The 13059-nt window shown below is 37.5% G+C and overlaps 1 protein-coding gene across 3 annotated transcripts in view; it reads left to right on the top strand.

The window, feature by feature from the left end:
• The first annotated feature begins 4351 nt into the window (after window positions 1–4351).
• immp2l (inner mitochondrial membrane peptidase subunit 2) overlaps window positions 4352–13059 on the top strand; it is a 165084-nt gene continuing 156376 nt past the window's right edge. For 2 of the 3 annotated variants that reach the window (XR_006096335.1, XM_042412895.1), the window contains exon 1: window positions 4352–4416. The gene's annotated coding sequence lies outside the window, so the exon portion shown is untranslated. Of the gene's footprint in view, window positions 4421–13059 lie in introns of all 3 variants that reach the window. The other variant, XM_042412896.1, reaches the window with a different exon arrangement.

Consider the following 13059-nt stretch of genomic DNA (forward strand, 5'->3'; position numbering starts at 1 on the left):
GTATTAAGTAAAGGTACTCATTCCGCAATAACTGATATATTATTATACAGTATATGAGATCATTAGATTATTAATAGTGAAGCATCAGTGTTAGAGCAGCATGTTACTGTTGTAGCTGCTGGAGGTGGAGCTAGTTTACACTACTTTATATACAGTTAGCTAGTTTAGTCCACTGGTTCCCAACCTAGGGGTCGGGCCCCTCCAAAGGGTCAGCAGATAAATCTGAGGGGTCGTGAGATGATTAATGGGAGAGGAAAGAAGAAAAAACAAAGTTCTGATACACAAATCTGTTTTCAGTTTTTGGACTTTTTCTCTAATCTTTGATTTTTGGTGAAATATTGGATCATTTGAACATTTATTGAAATGAAAGCACGTGAGAAGTTTAGAGGGAAAAATCACTATTTGGTGGAGCTGTTAACAACTCATAGACATGTGAAATGTGACCCCGACTACACACTGCTTTTTGTAAGACGTCAAAAGACAAAAAGGTTGGAAACCACTGGTTTCATCTTTAACAATGTGTTGTATTTTAAAAGCTTGTTATATTATCCATTGTGTCAAATCTTCATCTGAAAAGTAACTAAAGCTGTCAAATAAATGTAGTGGAGTAGAAAGTACAATATTTCCCCCTGAAATGTAGTGGAGTGGAAGTATAAAGTAGCATCACATTGAAATACTCAAGTAAAGTACAAGTACCTCAAAATTGTACTTAAGTACAGTACTTGAGTAAATGTATTTAGTTACTTTCCACCACTGCTCATCTGTAATATTATATAACCTCTCATTTGTGGTTCCTCAGCAAACATTGTGGAATAGTGGGAACTGTGGTGTGAGAACCGCGGGCTGCCCGTCTGATAATGGCTTCTTCTTACATTCCAGTTTTAATTAAGTCCTGAAGGAGAATCCAGGCTCCTTATCATAAAAGAGCTACGCCTCTTTTAAAACTTGAGTTTGTACGACTTCGCTTCCCAGTTTCAACTTTCAAGTAGCACTTTCCCTTCATCTCTAATTCCACCACCGCTCTTCTTGATCAGGCAGGAACTGTTTGTACTGTTACTGTATTTGATCTGAATGTTCTCTTAACTGCAGCGCGTTCAGTGGAGACAGTTCATTTGTCCATCAGCATCCATTTGAAAAAGCCACTGAAGCCTTTTAAAGCATTTTTACTTTTCTAAAGTATAATCAGTTTTCCTCCATAGAGGCATTTTGTGTTTTTCTGATGAATATAAAACTCCTCAGTAACATAAACAACAGAAGCTTCACAGAGACTTTGGAGCAGAATGGACAAGAACCGAGTCACAATATGTTAGTTGTGTGACGTTATTTTAGGTTCCCATTAATCATTATGGATCCTGTAAAGTTGTTTTTTCTACAGGTTAATAAAAAAGCTTTCTGTCTGTTCAAGAACAGAAATCACAATCCCAAATGTAGCTGCAGTTCCTCTAATAGCCACCAGATGCTGCTCCAAGAAAACTTTGACTGTATTGAAGTGAATGGGAAAAACGTCCAACCTCTCCTTTTTAATACATGGTCGACAAATTTTGTCTTTAAAAAGTTAGAGTCTCAATAGCTAGTCCTATTTTTTCTCAAGAGTGTCTTGGTGTTGCATTCATTATCGTCCCATTATGGCATCATTGGCTTCAACTAATAATTAGTGTGAATGCTGACAAGCATTCAGCAATTATATTTTAATTTTATATAATTGTCTCACTGTTTTTTTAAAGAAAAATGCCAAAATGTGTTAGTTTCAGCTTCTCAAATATGTGGATTTCCTGCTTTTCTCTATGTTATATCACTGTGAATTGAATATCTTGGGGTTTGGGACTGTTGATCGGACAAAACAAGTCAATTGAAGAAGAAGAAGTCACAAAATATGTGACTGGACAACGTGAACACACAAACAACCAGACACTATTATTTTCTTCTGTTTATTTATCTATTTTAAACCTGTAGTGTGGAACTTTTATATATAAATGAACGTCTGCGATTATCACCGCCAGATAAATCTCCCTGTGTTTCACAGTTTTTAAATCTCATGTTTTTTGGGTGTTGTGTTTCACTCAACACCCAAAAAATTTGTATTTTTCTTAAATTTTTCAGGGGTTGTGTGATGCTCAAACAATTTATGCGTCATTTTACGGCCACAACAGTAGGCTACAGCCAGTGGTGTACTGGCTGTCGGGCATACTGGGACCAGTGGGCCATCAAAAGTTTTTTCTGGCCCTTTCTGTGTGCCAGTCATTCAAGGTGCGCATGAGAGCTGCTGCATACCTGTGTCAGGCAGTCACAGCCTGGTGCCCCCCTTTAATTTCTCTGCCAGAGGGGGGAGACAAAAGTCCCGCGCTCTAGCTTTAAAGTATGATTGGGTTGGGCTAATTCATTTTTTGTCAAGTTTAATAAGAATTATTGGTTCTAGTTCTGTTCGTACATTCGTACCCGATGAAAAACATGACATTTTTGTCAAAATAAGTAAGGATAAGTACGTCTGAGATCAGGACATAGTAGATGCTCATAGATGAGCCACTATATTGACACTATGTTGCATTTTTCTTAAATTAAAGACATACACATTTATTAATTTATAGAGGTACTCAGAAACATGAGTAAATGTGAGTTGTTGAAGTTCATTTCCTTTAATCAAAGTCCTGCATCCACAGTTTCCCTGCTGTCTCATGGGATGCATAAAGGCCTGCTGGGTAAGGCGCTGTTCTGTTCTGTAACTGAGAGATCACACATTTTAATCCCCACAGCAGCCTGTACAGTATGTGTCCAACTTTGTGTCCTTGAATGTCTGTGTAAATGGCTTAGATAAGAGCCTCTGTTAAATCACTGAAATGTAAATGTAAAGGCTTTAGTGTGAAATTAGAAGATATCACAGCAGTCTGTCCTTAAGCTTCTAAAAATTTTTCTTATAAGTAAGTACAAGGCTGGCGCTATTCTACATTTTTACCATAAAAAGACAAAAAAAATGAAGTATTATTCTGTCTCCAATACTTTCTGACATCCCCACTGTCTCATATCCAAGCCCATCAGTTACTGAAGATTTAAATATTTGAAAAAAAAGAAAAAGAAAAACAAATATTTGCTTTACGTTTTTAAAAAGGCTCAGTAATTGCCAAAAACAAATGGCCACAAAACAAACAAACAGGAGCAAATAGTGCATTTGTTGGGGACTATTTTCAGCGGCGGATGAATCCATATTTGGTGCTCTAGTGAGTATTTATGGCATTTATGGCAGTTAAATTAATTTGCCACTTGAGGGCAGAAGAACAGGACATTCACAGACAAAAAAACATGATTTATGCCACTGACTGTGTCAGTAATTAATTGTGGGGTTCCGCAGGGTTCTATTCTTGATCCTTTAAATGTTCAGTTTTCATGCTAATATGGAAGATGACAATTTATTTGTCCATAAATTATCAGACTCTCACACAAAAGTCCTCCTACTGAAACAACACAACAAGTTGTCAGTATCTTCAAAAACAACACAAATGTGACAACAACAATTCAGACAATCTATTTCTGATCTGACATCTCTGAAGTAAAACTCTGGTGTTATTCTATAAACAGGAGGAAACGTGTTGGGGTCTATTTTCAGTGGTGGATTAATCTTCATTTTACGTTCTAGTGAGTATTCCTGGCAGCAGGATGGTGTGTGTGGGACTGAGTCAAAATAAACTGCAGTGTGTGTGCTTATGGTAATGAGGGAACATGTAAACCAGTGCAGTAGTGTGGCTCATTGATGTGTTTTTAATAGTTTTTGGACAACAATGGAGCTCAGAGGTACAGAGGAATAAGATACATGAGGGTCTGACACACACACAATACTTGTTAGTAGATCATTGTTGGTTTGCGTCTGCACATGGGGTTTGTTGGCAATAAAAAAGGATAATATTGCCAGACTTATCCTTAAACTTTGCCTTTAAGAAACAGTAATACACTTCTTATCGAACAGAAATTTAGTTGAAGGATCTATTGTTTTTTTTTTTTTTTTATCAGGTTTTAGCCTATTAACTATAAAGTTAATGGGAAATTTGGGTACCAGATAAAGAATTTATAAGCATTAATCAATGGCTTAATTAGTGGTTAATAAATATTTTACTAATACTTTATAAATCATTTATAAGCCATTAATAAAAAGGGGTTGAACATCGGAGGTGCCTGCCTAAAGTATCAGATGAGGTAAATGTTATAGTGGTATAGAAAGGAGGCAACTCAAAAATTATGCTTATAAATGATTTATAAAGCATCAGTGAACAATTTATTAACCGTTAATTTAGTCATTAAAAACAAATTGTGAACCAGTCCTATAAACTCCCGAGCCGCTCTACTATTCAGATAACACGGCAGTCTTTAGGACTCCGTGGGCAGCACATGACGTAAGACAACAACAGGAAGACGGAACTCACGTTGCTGGTAGGTGTGTTAGCTGCTGCAGCTTTCATTTACTTTCACAAGCGGGTGAGATGTATTTTAATCGGGAGTAGAAAGACTTCCATTGTTCTTCCTGCATGTGTCACTGACCCGCTGTTACTGACACCTTGTTGTGTCCTCTACACTGTTTTAAAAGTTAGCTCACCGGTTAGCCACTGCGGCTAACTGTTAGCACCATGGTCAGCACACAGAGTGACAGCTGCAGGCATAAAGGTCGTAAACGAGGATTGTTTGACGATAATTGCTGTTAAGGTGGAAGTGAGGGCTGTTAAGGTGGATGCTGGCTTGTTTCTCTGACTGACTTTATTAAGTGTGAGTCTGTTCTGTCTGTGTGAAGAAAGTTTGATTGTTTTTTTTTAAATGGATTTACAGACACAAAAACAAAAATCCAAGGTGTAATGTAACATGTTCAAGTGATTTCCAACATGGTCCCAAGATGTTAAAAGACAAAAATACATAAAGAAACATAAGACGTTAAACAAAACTAAGCAATACAATCATAAAATCCCCAAAACACATCACCACAATTTAAATAAATAATAATGTCAATGTCAAAATACTAGGACAAATCAATAGCTAAAGTAACAAGGTCATTGCAGATATTATAAAATTAAGTTCTAATCTTACTTCTAGAAACCTCTTTCATATTTAACAACTTGATCTGTAACGGTTCCACAACATGGCATCGGTGTAAAAAAGGAACTTCTGGCTATGTTATTGACTCAGTGCAGTTTACATGAACGCACACATCGTCCTGGTATTACAGTTATGCTGAGTATGGACCACTGTTATCTGAGAACACATGTACAGAGGAGCATTTCTCATACTGTACATATGATGCAGCTTCTGTTCTACTCTGAGCTGTACTGGCAGCTGTCACACACTTCCTGAATCCGTCACTACCAACATGAGTTCGAGGGGAACTTTTAATAAATACCGAATGATATAACCTGCAGTTTGTTCCTAAATTTAGTTGTCAAACCATTGAACCAATCAGAACCAGCAACATGAAGAAAGTTTGTTGTTGCTGCTGTGAATCAATGACAGACATCAAAAATCAGGCAGAAAAAACTAAGTAGATTCAATCAATTACTGCAGGGAGAGAAATGTTCTACTTTTTACTTCACTGCATTCACCTGAGTGCTGGAGGTAATAAAAACAAGATGCACTCACAAAATATAATTCATTGTTGAAGATAAAACCAGTGATTTCCAACGTTTTTGGCTTGTGACCTTGATGACGGAAGCAGTGTCTTGCTGGCGTCCATTGTCACCTCTCAGCATGGCTGGATTAAGCTCCTTAAATTGATCAATCGATTAGTTGGCAACTGTTAAATTAATTGCCAACTATTTTGATAATCGATTAATCGTTTTGAGTAATTTTGGAAATTTTTTTTCCAAATTCTCTGATTCCAGTTTCTCAAATGTGAATGTTTTCTGGTTTCTTTAGTCCTTTATGACAGTAAACTGAATATCTTTGGCTTGTAGTTTGTGAGACAAAACAAGACATTTGAAGTTGCGTTGTGGGCTTTGGGAAACATTATCTGATATTTTATAGACCAAACAACTAATCGATTAATTGAGAAAACAATCAATAGATCAGTCGACAGTGGAAATAACCGTTAGTTCTAGCCCTAAATCTATTAATAGATAAAGTCATTCAGGACTAGTTTTCCATGATAGTAAACTCAACATCTTCGAGTTTTTGACTGATAATCATCTGAAAATATTAACTTGAGCTTCAGGGAATAAAAATCAGCATTTTTCACTATTTTCTGACATTTTATACACTGAACAACCAATCAATTACTAATAAAAATAATTGATAAGTAAAATAATAGTTGGCTGTAGCCTTACAGTTCTCTTATGATGGAATAATTCTACTTTGCTCTCAGCTTTCTGTTTGATAAAACACAACTTTACAACAGATGAGCTCAACAGAAACTTAAACTATTAAAGTCTTCAAACTAGACTTTGACACAGAGTTTCTCTTGAAGACCAGGAACACGAGACGGAGGGTGGAGGACCTGTCAGAGTCCAGATTATGTTGGCCCATATGATTTGGAGTAAAATAATAACATAAATCACGGCTGTATTCCTTTTATGTGTGCAGGCTTGCTGGCTTCAGAACGGCCATTGATAAAGTTGTTAGTTACGCTCGTCCATTCCTGCTACGACGAGTCAAAATGTCTGCTGTGGAAAAAGGTCTATCTATATTTGATTTTTTATATGACTTTGTACAAAGTCATATAAAACCATGAAGGATAAACCAGAAAAAAAGGAATTCATGAATATTTTAATTAAAAAGAGGTTTCGGAGGAGTTGTAGATAATCATGGTCCTGATGGTTTTTCTGATTTGTTTGTCCTCGCAGTGCTTCGAGTCTCATCTCGTTGTTGAAGGTGTACACAGAGTTTTCTTTGAGACATGACATGTAAAATAAAACAATTTAAAATAAAAACACAACTTCTGTCCATATAATGTTTTCCATTTAAAAAATATGACATCTCTCTTTCTTGTGAATGAATTTTAGTCCCACACAACAAATCAAATACACGTTCCAATGTTTCTTTTATACATTAATACATTCATAAAAAAATAGTTTTACAAAATACACAGGATTCTGAAATATCATATATATATATATAGAGAGAGAGAGAAACTTTGTTTGATACATTAAATTTTTGATATAATATACTTTTGTTTGTTATTATAAGACCAAATTATTATTATTATTATTTAAAAGTGAGTAATCTAAAAGTACACGGCAATAAATCAAATAACTTTGATATATCTGTTATTTAATTTGCTGTCCTGAAAGCCCAAGATGTCCCAACAAACAGTCCACAACCCAAAAATATTTAGTTTAGACTAAATAAAAACAAATTGAGAAGCTGGAATCAGAGAATTTGGACTTTTTTTTTTTTTTCTTAAAAAATGACCAACTGATCGATCGATTATCAAGACAGTTGGTGATTTAATTTTGTGTCAACTGACTAATCATTGCAACTCTAAACCATTTAAAATAATATCTGTCTTAAATATTTTTATGATTTATTAATCTACTTTTTATTTTTCTCAGTTTTGTCTTTAAACTTTCAGAAAATAGAGAAAAAAAAGCCCGTCATAATTTCTTAGAGCCAATGACGACGTCTTCAAATGTCTTATTTTGTCTGATCCAAAATCCGAACATAGTCAGTTTACTATCATGTGTTAAACATACAAGCTTCAATTCCTCACATTTGAGAAGCTGCAATAAGTAAATGTTTGGCATTTTTCCTTAAAAAAAAAGATTAAAATAATGATTCTATCATCAAAATAGTTGATGCAGGTTTCTGGAAGAAGGAATCAATGTATGTAAGCAAGTGAATACCAGAAAAGTATGATTTTTTTAACCTTATTGTCTAGAGCTGCGTCATTTACTGCAAAAATGTGTTCAAAAGTTGATGTGAAGCTTATATGAGGCTTCAGCAGTATGAGTTAGTCATATCAAGTGGATATCTGACACATTTACAGTCTTTTTAGCATCAAATTCCCTCTTTGTGTTTCCTCGGACAGTGTTTCCCTGTTGAGCTGCAGGTGGAAGTATAGTAACAAAAAGAGGAACTTTGGCACTAAAAAGACTAACGTTGACAGATATCTACTTGATTTGACTCATTTGGACGCTGAAGCTTCATATTAGCTTCAGATAAACTTTTAAATACATTTTTGCACAGAAGGAGGATTTTGGATTTTGTCCCCCATCACTTCTATTGTAAGTACATTATGAAGGGATCTTCTAATGGCCAGTATGAACAGGAGGAATGATTACAGCAAGAAAAACATGTTTCAGTGTTAAATATGGGCTCCTGTGAACCCGTCCGTCAATCAGCATCACCTGTGACATGAATACAGGTGGGTTTGAGGGCTACAAAAGCTGTTTGATGAATGAGACAGCACTCTGTGAAATAACATATAGACCTGAAACAGTTCGTCCCACACTGAACAATATAAGGCTGTCATGCTGCTGAAAGGCTGTTGGAGCAGCTGAGATGATTAAATGTCAGATATTACAGATGTAATCTGCAGAGCTGCTGTCCTCTTTTCTGGAGGATCAGATTATTTCTTTGTATGGACACATGGAGCTGAATGACATGATTATTACTTTTTATCATACAAACAGGAAAAACAAAGATGTGACAGAAAGATAAAAGAGATGTATTGAAGTAGGCAGTGAAGTAATCAAGTACACATGAGCGGACGACTCAGAAATACAGTATTTTTTAAATCCTTGCAACAAAAAACATTATCGTGGTTTTGAGAAAGCTGAAATATTTTTAATTAGTCTGGCTTCCATCTACATTGAACTAAAGAAACTACTGAAGAAAGAAAATTCTAATTGATGCTTGTTTTGATCCACTACTGTTATGTGAATATTAGGAGTTGGTTCATAAAGATAAACAGTTGGTGGCGCTAATTCTCCAGTTGGTGCCATTTAACCATTACAGAGGAAGAGGACACGAGGAGATGATGTCATAAAAGTGTGACAGACAAAGCTTAAACGATGGAAAACCTGATGGAAATATGATGTTTCTGTTTGCTTGAGAAGCTAACAAACTTGCTAACAGTTAGCAAACTTACTTAGCGCGATTGCTAACGGGACAAAAACTTCAAACAGTTAATTCAAAAGTTATATTTGTAGCATCAACTCCTTTTTCATAACTAACTCATTATTGCTCTTTTGTGGAACAGTTTTTACTTTGACAGAGGAGGTTACATAAAAGTGAACGGCGCGACGCAGCTAATAAGCTACGATAGCTTCCTCTACTTTGGACTCTCCAGCTCTCTGTCCCCTCAAAGGTCAACACTGACCCAAGACAGCTTGCTATTGGTCAATGGCGATAATTTGCAAGTCACCAAAGTTCACCAAAATTCCTATTCCTTGAGTTGAATTTGTAGTTGAGTGTCCAGGCCTTAACCTCTTAACGTAGAAGGATAAACAAAGCATATTTAAGTGTCAGCGCTGTGACAGACTGGAGACCTGTTTGTCCAGAGCGTGTCGACTAAGCTTCCAGCCCCCCTCCAGCCTCTCGACCCTGTAAAAGAACAGTGAAAATAGGGATACTGCTTGAATATTCTGAATCTGCTTATACAGGAATCATGATTATTTTCATTATCAATTAGTCTGTTGATTATTTTTCTGATCACTCAATTAGTTGTTTGGTCTGTATGCAACCTAAAATGTCTCATTTTGTTACGACCAGCAGTCCACAACACCAAAGATATTCAGTTTACTGTCATAAACGACTAAAGAAACCAGAACAGTCTCACATTTAAGAAGCTGGAGTCAGAGAGTTTTAGCACTTTTCTTAGAAAATGACTCAAAATGATTAACTGATTATCAGAACAGCTGGAAGTTAACTTTCTGTTGATCAACTAATTGACTGATTGTTGCAGTTCTAGTTTACAAATCCGGACAAAATCTGAATGAAAGGTTGAACCTGGACATCAGCCCAACAGTGTCCCTTTGTTGTAACGTGTTATGTGGAGTTAAACTGTGTTGCGATGTGTTGCGTTGGTGAAGACTCCTGCTGCTCTGTGATGTTTGGCTGCTAAATAACCTCAGCAGGGAGGCAGATGCAGTGCTCTGGAACAACCAAGACACATTTTTATCAAAAATATCACACTCAGAGTAACGTCTCCATTGTTTTTTTTCTCCTTTCACTCATGATTTTTACTGTCACATCTGCTGACGAGTGTGTTTTGACATCCAGTATTTGCCTCCAGATCCGGTCACATGGGGGAATATGTTCAGTGGTGGCTCAGCCTGGTTATTTGTTTAATTTTTGTGCTGTTAAGTGGTTTCCAGCCTGTATTTGTGTACTTGAGTGGCTGCCTGAGCTAATGACTGCATCACTGGTGGCCCAAACTTCCCATTAGGCCTCCAAGGTGAGCGGAAGCAGGGATTTCTGTAATGCTTTCTCCGCTGTCGTGGCCTAAGAGCCACGTCTGATGTTCTGCATGAGAGATAAATCCCATTTGTGGCCCGGACGGTGGGCCTGGATCCTCCCAGCTTATCGTCAACGCTGACAAGCGTCCAATAATCACCTCAGCTGTGGCTGAGTGAGCACGGTCATAGCCGGCATCACACGGCTGTCTGGAGATGAATAAATATTCAGTGATGAGGTTAAAGAGATTATCCAGTTAATGACTTATTTGGTATGAGCACCTAATTCAAAGTCAAACTAAGTGTCCCGCTCATTGACTCAACTTTTTGGTGCCCAGTTAGAGGCCAAAGGATGGCGATGTCAGTGGGTCAGTCTGTCCAGAGCAAAATATTTGGACCACTAGCAGCTGCATGACCATAAAATCTGCTGTGGATGTTCATGGTCCCAAGAAGATGAATCCTAATGTTTTCAGTCAGCTTTTCCTGAGCACCAGGATCAGGACAAATGTACTTTTGTACCAACAAATCCTCCAAATTACACAACAAAAAACGTTGTTGGTCCATGCGTTCCAGAACGATACATCAAAATGTTTCCTTCACTTTCAATCAACCAATTTCAGCACAGTTTTTAGATGAAGTTAAAGGGCTAACGAGACCTATTTAAAGGGGACATATTCTTCTTTTTGTGATTTTATGTCACTGTTTTGACATCAGATGTTAAACAAGGTCAAAGTTCTAAAATGCTGCCTGTAAGTCAAAAGCCAGGGCTTCAGTCTTCTCTAAGCACTCCCTCTGTAATTGTACTTTCTGTTCTCTACTGTCTGTTCAGTAGTTTTTGTTGCTAAGGTTGTTCCACGGGTCGTTCACGTTGTCCACCTGCATATTTTGGATCTGATTCAGGTTCCAACATGTACAGATGTATATGAGAAGTTTATATTTTGACTAAAGAAGGAGAAAAAAAAGTGAAATCCTCTACTATTGTTTGTTTACGTACCGTCCAGAGCTGAAGGAAACTTCCAGAAGCTGACCAATCAGAACAGAGTGAGCTCATCAGGAGGCGGGGCCTTAAAGAGACAGGAACTAAAAGGACCTGTTTCATACAGAGGCTGAACTGAGGGGCTGAATAAAGAGCCAGAATAAGATAAATAAGGAGTTTTTAACTGTAAATCATGCAAAGATATTCCAGTAGAGCCCCAGAATATAAATATAGAGCTGGAAATGTGCACATTTCTGATAGAAGTGTAAGTCACACTGAATGATATCAATGTGTTTCATGTCTGTGTGTTCAGATTTGACTGACTTATGACTCTGAGAAGGATGATTTTTGACTCTTCTTCACCTCACGCAGCATCTTCTCTCTTAAAATGCCATCCAGAACCATGAGTTTAACTACCGAGGAGCACAGGGAATATTTAATTCCCAACTTCTTCCTGTGATGTTTATCCTGTCTGAATGACTAGCTAAATGAGTACAAAACTTTTTGTGTGTGTTTGTGTGTGTGGTGTGATAAATGGTGCAGCCTCTAGGAGATGCTAGCAGTTCTTCATATTTCATCATGTTATTTTTAGGAGGGCCTTCCAATGCACTATTTCCTCGCAGCACTGTGCGTTCGAAGCCGGCCATCGAGCCGTCAGATCTCCATCTGCAGACGCCTCTCCTACTTAATGAAGCACTCATCAGGAAAAATCAATCTGCTGCCGGCTCTGGGCCTTCTAATGGGAAAAAAAAACTCTTTCATGTTGATAATGGGATTCTGTAATTAGAGCTTCAGTTGTGCGGCGGGTAGAGAAGCACAGAGTACAGAGATGACTTGTTTATCTGGAAGTCAGTAATGTTCACTGTGATGTTTTGAGTGTTTTCAGCTGTCTGAGAGACAAATAAGAGCTGCTGACTTCTTGTCTGGATAAAAGCTCTGCAAAGGAGGAAGGGGCTGAACTCAGGTCTGAGCTGTATGCCAGACTGTCCTGCCAGTAATTATAGGTAATCCGCTGAAAAAGTCTCAGTGATAAGAAGAGGGGATTCCATTTCAGTGGCCACCTCGTACTTATGGAAGCAGGCGGAGGTGAACTTTAGGTCCCGGTCAGACTCTGACATTTACTGAACATCCTGGAGCTCTGGCCTTTTAGATTCTCCTGAACATGAAGGCAGCTTCTGTACCCGACTGTAAAGGACACTTCAGACTTTCTGCTCGTCTCCTTCGCTTGTTTTAGAGCTGTTGCCGCTTTGGGAGATATCTTTGTTGCTTTTCTTTGGATGTCCATTTCTGACAGGAAAAGAAAACAAAATTAGAAACAATAACACTCATGGGAAGTCAGCATAATGTTGTATGTAGTCATTTTGACATTTTAAGTCCAACCTTTGAGCTGGTAACTCATTATAATGTCAAAATATTGACTTATCAAGAGGTTTGAATTAGTGCAGAATGCACACGATCATTAATATAAATGAGCTACTAATGATTTTCACTCACACACTGTGCAGCCACGATAACACCCAACATCCCTCCTCCTTCTTCAAAGGACATCTATGTGAAGGGTACTGTTATAAGGGTAGCATCGTTCTGTTAAGGAATAGTGCAGTGCATAATATGTGTGCGTAGTGAGCGTGTGGTTGAGCGAGCGGCAGAAAAGTGGTGAATGTGAGCGGAGCAGAGGAAAAGATAAGTTGTCAGTCTGGCCGTAAATGTACAGTACAGACTACA

The sequence above is a fragment of the Thunnus maccoyii genome, chromosome 5, assembly GCF_910596095.1.
Source record: "Thunnus maccoyii chromosome 5, fThuMac1.1, whole genome shotgun sequence".
In the NCBI taxonomy this organism is placed as follows: Eukaryota; Metazoa; Chordata; class Actinopteri; order Scombriformes; family Scombridae; genus Thunnus; species Thunnus maccoyii.